This window comes from Oryzias melastigma, linkage group LG21, assembly GCF_002922805.2.
Source record: "Oryzias melastigma strain HK-1 linkage group LG21, ASM292280v2, whole genome shotgun sequence".
In the NCBI taxonomy this organism is placed as follows: domain Eukaryota; kingdom Metazoa; phylum Chordata; class Actinopteri; order Beloniformes; family Adrianichthyidae; genus Oryzias; species Oryzias melastigma.
The window spans coordinates 7030551-7040969 of NC_050532.1; positions in this window are offsets into that span (position 1 = coordinate 7030551).

Here is a 10419-nt window from a genome sequence, read left to right on the forward strand (position 1 = left end):
TTTGTAACGGTGGAGGCCTTGTTGCACCAGACTGACCCACAACACCAACTGGGATTCAACCTTCAGCTGTGGTCAAATTTCATTAACTATTGAGGTTTGGTGTCACCTATCCAGGCTCTGATAATGGTTTAAGTGGTCTTTTGATTATTATTATCCAGTTTTAAGCAGAATAAAAAAAAATTCTATAGGACCTATTTTCTGCAGAGCGGCAGGAGTTCCTCCAAAATTCACCTCGGAGTTGTATAGGTAGGCATAAGCCCACTCCCACTTCCCATCACCAATCTGTTTACACACTGTCCAGATATTGTACAGCCCCTCACACCCAACCTCTAACTTTACAGTAAAACAAAAATGGAGAGCAATATTGGAGTTATCCAGCTTTACTATTTAGGGCCAGATGTCAGCTCAGATGAGGAAAACAAAGACCTACATGGATCTAGTCATCTACAAGTGGATGCATCAGATGGGAGTGGAGCAGGAGACTTTTCATCATATTTCTACATCACACAACAAACAGCCTTTTTACATCTGCTCCTGATCCACCATAATTTGAATAAACAAATACTTTAAAATGCAGTTTTAAGCTTAACATATTTTATATATGTTCCCCATTATCAGAAAAACATGTTTAAAACACCAAAAACACATTTTTTGTTGGAGTTAGTCTTTAAGAGATTCCTACAAAATGCTTTCCTGGTGAATGACTAATGTTTTGTTTCTAGTTCTTTTTAAATGTTCTTATTAATACGAACATGAAATCAAATTACAAAACGCCTGTTTTAAAAAAGAAAAAAAAAAAAAAACACAATATTGTTTTTAATCCAACTGTTAATTCGGCTCTAAGGCTGCTAGAGTAAGCTAAAGGTTAAATTCCCACTGGATGATGAAACACACACGTCGAGTCATTTGTTTGAAACAAGCTCACGTTAACTAAGTCAATACATCAAGAACACACTGCCATACTTTGTAGCTCTCATGGGCCTGGAGCTGTAAAGAATAAGTCACAGCTTGTCAGAACACTGAAAAAACTCACTAACATTTACTTTGCTTAGGGCTGAAATATGTTAAGCAATGAGCATTTTATAAACTTCACTCAGTGTTGAGTCATCACGCATTAATGGCAGTTTCAGTGCTTTCATTAGAACACACACACAGACTCACACCGCCACCATCCCTTCGGACTCCATTAAATTGGCTTATGGGATATCCATAGTCAGTACATATTTAAACCTCCCATAGCCTTAAACCAAGTCTTCACCTTTAAACGTAATAATTTATGTCTTTGGGATTTGCTCTGTATCCCCAGAAGAGACAAGTCACCACAATGCGACTGGAAAAACCCATTTATACCCAGGCAGCATTACTAATTTACACACACAGTTGGACCGAACTATTACAACTGCTTCAAGTGATGGTGCGTGATGAGACTCGCAAGTGTTCAGAGCCATTGATTGGAGCCAAAGACTCAGTTTGTTAAAGTCATCATTAGCAGAGCAGTCAATACTCAATGGCAGTAAGTGTAATGGCCATTAGTACGCGGGTTAAAACATCTGGAGAGTGTATTCAGACTTTTAAAGAAACAAAGGAACAGGTTTATTGGGAAATCCAAGGCCATGTCAGGGAGACCTGGTGACAAATGGTGCCGATAGTAATTCATTCAAATCAACTCCATTCTTTACCATCAGAGTCTACTTTTCTTCGAGCCTCACTTTCACACTGGACTTTCTGGTCTACATAGAACTCTCTAATAGTAGATTTATTTGGCTCATCTGAGACCAAACAAATGAATCCTGGTCTGCCTATTATTCCAGTTCTGATTCCTTGAACTGCAGTTTAGCTCCAGTGTGAACACAAATGATCCGTTCCATTGACAAAAGAATAGAAGTATGAGAGAAATATATCGGGAACAAACATAGAGGTAAAATGATCTATTAGCTGGAATCATCTACTATTTATGTTTTATTTTTTGTATTAAAGGCGTATTATTTATGATCACAGTTTATTTTGGGTGCCACACAGGGAATGATTGTTGAAACTCGAGTGTGTAAAGTTGATAGCAGAGGAAACAAACAAATCCTACATGTGAGTTTCTTTGATAAATTCTCCTAAGCTGAGGTGAGTCTAGCACTTTTCTGTTCCTTAACGCACCGTTACTCTCCAGAAAGGATAGATGAATTGATGGAGGTTTTATTTGTGCTTTTTTGTTCCTTAAACAAGAATCACAATATAGGAACTTATTAAAAAAACTACCTGTAGATCAGTATTATCTTAAAAAAAAAAACAATTGAAATAACAGATTCTCAGCCATCCGGATGGAGTTTGTAAGCTTTGTGATGTCCAATTGACTTTTTCAGGAGTAAAAATAGTTTCAAATAGATCCATTTACGTCTTCCTTTTCTTCGTCTGAGCTGACATCTGAGTCAAAACTGCACGGCTGGATTGCTCCAGTGTTGCTCACCGTTTTTGCTGCACCGCTAATGTCACGTTGGGAGTGTGAGGAGCTCTAAGATAGTGGGAGAGAACAAAAACAAAGGACGTCAAAGGACGCCAGCGATATTGTCCACGACTCAGAGGCAAATTTCCGTTATGCAGAAAACTTTTTTTTTTTTAAATGACACAGCCTTTTTGATTTTTTGCCTAAAAACTGCATCATTCAAGGACCTGGAAATGCTTTTACAACAGATACAAATATAACGTTATGTTTACGCCCGCTAGTCCAGTCTCCTACATTTTGGGTTCAACATTGCTGGTTCCAGACAGTATGACCTAATAATGTAAAACTGAAAACAAGAGAATAGAATACACTGGGGGTCATCAATACAAATAAGGAGAAGTGGATGATTAAAAACCTGAACCTGGTGTGACAAGAAACTAAAGAAACCAAAGAAACAATCAGAAAAACCCAAGCAAAAACATATTTATGTTGAGTCTCTTGAACTCGGTCTGTCTTTTGGAAGGCCTTTTTTTTTTTCCTTAGTGTTCGAGTTGGTTTAACAGGTATGTGGTCGTCATTGAAAACTCATTGCAGCTTCTCTGAAACACCAGCCAGGGAAGTAATGACTCGGTTAAGGTCAAGGGTTGGGGTCATTCGTCCTTCTCTTGGGTTTGTTTGCTGCTCTGGTGAAGGCTCAGTCAAAGGTTTTCAGGGCTGTTTTCTGGTGCTAAGATTCCTGTTATGGAGGCGGTGATCTTTTAAATATCTTTGTTTCTTAAGTGTAAATACAGTTTTGAAAAGTTAGAACAAAAAAAAAAAATCCTATTTATTTATTTATTTTATGGATAACAAAAATAGTCAATCTTGTTCATTTCATACAAGTTCATCAGTCCTTTTGCTAGTTGATGGTACGTGACTGTTTCAATGTCAGTCATCCATGTCACGGTGTGATAATCTCGGGATTAGAACATTACATGAAAGATACCCATGTGCACCCTCTGAAAAATTGGATTATGACTCATTGTCTTAAATGGAAGGAATGCAATATGACAGATTATGCTCATACATGCTGATGTAAACGGATCGATATCGGTGTAGTTTTACGTGGAAAACCTTGACCTGCATTGATCCTTTGGTGTTATCTCAGGTTCCCCAAAGGCGCGCTTTACACCATAAAAAAATTAAAAAGGAAAGAAAGAAACAAAACATTCTGATAGAATGTTTTCTAAAATCCTAATGCAAGGTTGAAGAAAAATCAAGTCTGCTTTCTTTTTTCCTTCATAACTTGCAAAGGTAGAAAAAACAATCTGTTTGTCAAAAACCGGAATAAACCTTATTTATTTGATCATATCAGTACAGTCAACAAATCCACTCAGTGGCATTGATTTTGAATGACTTTAGTCATTTTTTGTTATCAGCTCAAACGTGGATTTTAAGAACAAACAATTATTTAAGCGTCACTTTATTAACATTGGTTAATGCATAACTAAGCATTAATTAACCATGAAATAGAGTGTTATTAAGTCACTTATATGCATTATTTTGCATTATTTAGAGCCCTACTTAATGCATCAGTTATCAGTTAGCTATTGATTATTATTGAGCCTTGCACAATACATTCCAAAGCATCAATAAATGGGTCCCCAACCGTTTTTCAGGCTATAGATCAGTTTAATTTTTCATAGACTGACCTGTACGAGGCTTATTTTTTAAGCCTCCAATTTCCCTCTTGATTTTTAAGGGTAAAGTTTATCTTCATCCTCTGTAAAATATCTGCAGTTGTTCTAAACGTTTTTTGTAAACTAAATTTCATGCAGGAACCATTAAAATGTGATGTGACAGCCTTAAATCCATAATTGGAGTAAAGACTCCTGGTTTTGTCTGTTAAATGCAGCTTCCTTTTCTCATGAAGTCAAAGGCTCTTCTTCTGTTTCCTCATTGGCTCCGTTATTTGAAAAAAAAAAAAAAAAAAAAACTTTCCAAATGGGTTTGGTTTTTATTTAACTAAGCTAGTTTAGAGGTTTCAATTCCTGAGGGATGATACCAACTGTCCCACAGACTGTTACCAGCCCCCAAGTGGGAGACCAGTCGTACATATGACTTTAACGCTCTAAGAGTGATCTTGATTTGCAGATTATCCCTAGATCATTAACCCTTTAACACCAAAGATGTCGCCATCAACAATTAATAACACACTCTCTTTGATATAATTCTTCAACCCTTTATGTGATCAATGTGGAACAGCTGATTCTGGCACAGAGAAAAGATGCTTTTCTTCAGGAGAATCTAGTCACAGAGAAAAAAATATGACTTTAAATAATTAATAGGCAGAAGTTCATTCCCCTGCCAGAGCTGGCTGCAAAAAAATCATAATTTGCGCCCAAAATCATGGGCCGGAAGTCTTCGACCGGCACCCCCGTTTTAAGCTGTTTTAAAATATCATTTTTCAAATGTTTCCTAAAGTTTATGAAAATTTCCGATTACGCAACCGGCTTAAGTTGTCAACTTTCCGCTTCCAGCTAAAGATTGTTTCTGGCGCTATCTTGCATATGACCAGAAGCCCCTCCTTTTTCTGCTTTTCTCTGACAGAATCAGCTGATTTACGTTGGTTGTGTAAAAAATTGACTTTTGTGAAGTGTTGCATATCAGCACAGAGTTGCTTTTTTGATTCAGAATCCACTGGAATTACAGTAATTGAAGAGTTACAATAGCTGAAAGAATATCAACACTAGAACTAAAGCTCTGGTGTTAAAGGGTTAACACCATCTCCAGGAAAAACCAAATAAATCAAGAAACTTAAACAAAGGCTATCTCTATTTTTTTCTCTAAGATAATGTACATTTTTTATTCTAGAGTCAACTCTTGACCAGAGTTTATTTCCTAATTTAAATTCTTAATCTCAGTGTTTTAAGTGTTAATAATGGATGTTTTAATGCATCATTTATCTTTACTTTTCATTCTTTTCTTTTATTTCTCCCAGATCCCAGGTATCCGCACAATAAACTCCTCTTTCAGCACAAAGACATTCACATCTTTTTAATGTCTGCCATTGTCTACCATGTCCTAAATCTGCCCTTTATCTGCACCATAAACTCCACTCCTCTGATCTTTCTTTTAGCCTCTATACTGTGTCTATAATCATTATTCTCTTCTTTTTTCCCCCTCTCATTTCCCAGTTCTGTCTCCGCTGCTTTCTTTTCCTTAGCAACGCTCTTCCTCCTGCTGTCGCCTCGGGAAGAATTCACTACTGACTGACAGTCTGATTTAGTCCCAGCACCAACCTCTCATCTCGCGTTCCCTCTGTCCGTCCCTCTCTAGTTCTCCCAGGAGAGATGATGTTGCACATAAATCTCCTCTGTATCCATTTATTACCTTCTACTTTCAAGCCTTGACCTAATTCCTCCCAGTCTCCCATGTGTCACCGGGTCCAGGATATAGTGGCCTTACGACAATCTTCCTCTCCTGCTCTAATCCAAACTGCTCCTCATCTTTGTTTTATAGCTTATAATTGAAGCTGCAATATCCCACATTACCTCATTTCACTAATATAATAAATTTTACATATAAAGTAGGTTTTTTTTCTTCTCCATGTTCACTCGTTTTCCCTACGGAGTCTTTAAAAGCAATGGTTTTCAAATGAATACATCTCTGAAGCTCTTATTGAAAATCATTGCTCTTAAATTTAGAGGTGCTATAAAAAAACAAGAGCTTTAGCTTTTAACAGTTTATTGTCATTTCTTTTTATGATCATAACTTTGGTGAGCATCAACTTAAACCAAATTGATTAATATCCATTATTGGACACTAAATCAGGGGTCTCCAACACAGTGCCTGTGGACACCTGGTTGCCCTTACAGGTTAAATGCCCACAGGTCTTTTCTAAAAATAGCACAACTCACTTGTGAGCTGCATCTAAAATTCAATTTTATTCTGTTGCTATTTTTTTATTTACACTTGCATTTATATTTAAACATTAAAACATCCTAAAAATATGTACCTGATAAATGAATTTTAGATAAGTTTCTGTGACCTCGGGCCTACTCCAGTTCAAAGATCATTCATTTTGTTAAAAAATGCTGCAGATTTGGTCATTAGTTCAAAATGTGACAAGATTTGCTTAAAAAAATTTAAGTTTATTCTTCTTTAACTTTACATAATTGATAAAGATGGTTCAAAATAGTGGAAATGGGACATTTTTCCCATGAAATATAGTGACGTAAATCTGAAAATGAAACAATTAAGATGAATAAAGTTGTGAATATTGATATTTGTTTCCTAGCTTGTTGTCATTGTTGATAATTATGTTGAGAAATCAGTGTCTTCACATAGAGGAGTATCATTATTCATTACTAATGATGTATACATCAAACTAAGCAAATTTGTCATTTCAAACTGATCATGTGACTCTGTAGTCATGAAGTATCCCTCAGTTTCAGGAAGGTTGCTGACCCCTGCTCTAGATGAAACCTCTGATTGTTCACAGTGAACACACAAGTGTTTGGGATGATTTACATCCAACTGCAGCAGTTTCTTTACCTTCATGGTTTTGTTAATGAACACTCGTTCATTTGTGCTATATGGAACATTCTATAACCACGTATTGGTGTAATTTTAACCCTTGTTTTTCTCATGATGACCCCGTCCATATATTGATGCGTGATCCCCTCCATGACAAAGGTGGACAGGATTTTCTGTCTGCCACAGACACCAGTGAAGATAAAAAAATTCTGAAAAAAAAAAGTTCAGTGCGTCGTCTTGTGGGGTCCAGATGACCCCACTTTTAATGTAAACATGCCTAGGATAGCACAGGGGCTAAAGGAAAAACGCTCCTAAGCAAAAATCTGCCAGTGAGAGTGGAAGGCGGGTGGCATAGAAAGTTAAATTGGGTTAAACTTTGACCAATCAGTGACTCTGGTTTGGTGGCGTTGTATGGATCGTGACCTTTTTAATTTACAGAACTATTTGAAAATTGATCTTAAAGAAGTAATAAATAATTTACCTGTTTTAATGCCTATGCTCATGTGTAAAATGTACTGATTTTTTAAAAGTCTCATAGTTAATAATAGAGTGACAGATATAGGCAAATATAAAAAACGACAATCAAATGATTTTTTTTTATGCACAACACATATTTATTCAGGATAAAAACTGTTAAACATTTGATAAAATGTATTAACATGCAATTTCTTAATTGAAAGTTTCAGGAAAACCACAAAGCATGACACAAAACTGGTCATAAATACTCGGATTTACTGCAAGGATTCTCTGTTCCATCTCTACAAGTTTGTCCATCAACTCTCTATATGGTCTGATTTATCTCCAAAGGTTGACAGGAGTCCATTTGCCCTCAAAGTCCACTTTTCCAAAGTGTAATTATTTCCAAAGTGTCCCTCTGGAGGATGCTATCAGCTGCATAACCCAGAGGGAACAGAGAGGAATGAGATGACCATGTGTCAAGCTGCCGCCGCACTGGGAATGTGATGGTCCTGTCAGTGCACCTAAAATAAAAGGGTTGATTGCAAAAAGAAAACTTGAGGTAATTGAAGAAATAGTTTGTTCTAAATTGATCTGTGTAGTGTTTATTTTCATTTAATATCATGCAGCAACATTTATTTAGTCGTGTTTTTAGCAAAAATTCAGTTTTTTACTTCAGCTTGAACTTTATTGATGTTGACATAGCTCGTCACTCTTCTAGTGTTGGTTTAAGATAAGAAATAAAGACCAAAGGTGATATTTTAGAGTTTGGGTGAACTTTAAAGTTATAAACGGGTGGTTTGAACATTGTAAGATAAAAGGAACAAGCATTGGAGAGCAGTGGAGGTTAATGGGAAACTGAAAGTGTGAAGGGAGAAGAAAAAAGAAACTATTCTTGAGGGAACGTATTAACAAAATGGGAGAATGACATGAACAAGAGCCAAAATACATATTTTCTATTGTCTTTAACTTCAAAGTGATGATTTTACTGTCATTTTATTAATGAAGGGGACATTTTGAAGCCTTTGTTGCCTAGTGTTAAGGTCAGCAATAAAGGAAAAAAAAACTTTTTTATAAATTGTAAATTGACTTGTAACAACTGGTGTGAAATTGTGACTTTTTCAAAACCATAAAGTTTAACTCTGGGCCATTTTTTTTTTAATTTTAAGGACTAATGTCAGGAAGTGACACTTTTGTATAGAGCATGAGAACGACCACATACAATAATATATTTTTTCAATTCATTTTCTTGAGATAACAACTCAGTAATTTTATATCATGAGGTAACCACAACTGTTTTATTAGATAACAGTGTAAAATATAGATCAGTTTTCAAGAAAATTAGAAATTAAGTCATCACCTTGGAAAAACAAGATTAAGGAATACATTTTAATTAATCTGGAGATCAATAGAAAATTAGAACTGAGATGTGAGCTGAAACATAAAATCATCACAAATTTATCAATGTATAATTTGTTAACTGTCCTACAGCAGATGTCTATCCGTCCCAGATCAATGTAGACATGCCAACCACACTGTGGATAGGTCATTGTGGGGGTGTCTCTGCAGCTCCACTGTTTTCAGGATTCTGTGATGAAAAGAAAAAAAATCTTCTTCCTTTCCTCACAAGTGGAGGTCAGAGAAGAAGTCAGAATCTGACTTCGTAGGCAGGATTTATTTACAAGTTCAGAGCTGCATCTTCATGGATCAGGGCCAAAGCATTACAAGGATCTGACACTCTCACATCCTAGTTTAACAAGTGTAAAGTTCTATAGTTTGGCAAGGTCGACGTGAAAAGGAGAGTGTTATCGGTGACTCACGTCGTCTTGCAGTGTGATTGGAAAATCTTTGTTTTAGCTCTATCAAACAGATGTCAGAAATTTATCAAAAAAAGTGAAAAAAAATCCTTCCAGATCTGAAGATCTGCTGTTCCAGTCACTTATATTTTTTCTGATGGAAGCATCTGACATGGAAATGAAATGTGTGTTGATTGTGCATTTCTGCATCCTTTTGTAGGTCTTTGTGGAAGACTTTCAGCCGCATTCAATATCCACACAAGTTATAAATAATGACACACAACTGTGGAAGTGGCACTACTCTTTATTTTTATACAATATGGCTATGCAAAGATCTTCTACGTTAACAGGAATCTCACTCTTAACCCTGAGGAAACATTTTCTTAAGGGCTTTTAAAGTTAATTTGAATTGGTTTGTTTTTGCTTGTTCGTTTTGGGTAGTAGCAATTAGTAGTGGTCAAAAAAAAAAAAACAGTGGCAAAAAATTTAACCCTGTGGGTTCTCCAGGGGTTAAAATTGTTAATCATTAATCATCGTCGTGGTCTAACTCAGGAGAATTTTCGAGCCAAGTTTGCCTCTCAGAAATAACTTTGAAAATAGCCAATTATTTAAAAAGATTAGTAACATTCAGTGATCTCCAATGAAACCCTTTTTTCTTGTTTTCTGGAGATAACACATTAATAAGCTGTGATCTTACGATAACAATCTGTCATTTTACTCCTCATTATCTCTATAAACCATTGGTTATGTGGTGATAAAGAATGATTAAGTCATTAAAAAACTGAATTAAAAAAAAAAAAGACTATCAGCAGACATGGCCGTGAACATCTTTAGAACATTTGAATGTTCCAATAAACCAGAATAAAATGTGCATTTTTATTTAGAATGCTACAAACTCCTGCTCTGGTTTTCGTCCTCAATGGTTTTCTCAGCTCTGCTCTTCCTCCTTTCCGCTCTGAGTTTCTTCCTCTCTCATCTCTACAGGTTTCATTTAAAGTCTGATATTTCGGAAGGCCAGGCAGACTGAAAACAGATTTCTGCAACTAATAAAACCACATCCCATTTTGGAATGTGACCAAATGAATGTATGATTTTTGTGATGCGTTTCCAGGTAAAAACTTGAGCTGAAACAGGAATGAAAATATAAGAAGAAGAAGGAAAGAAATCCTTTTCCTTTGAGATATAAGAGGTTTGTGTGCAGGTCTATAGTTAACA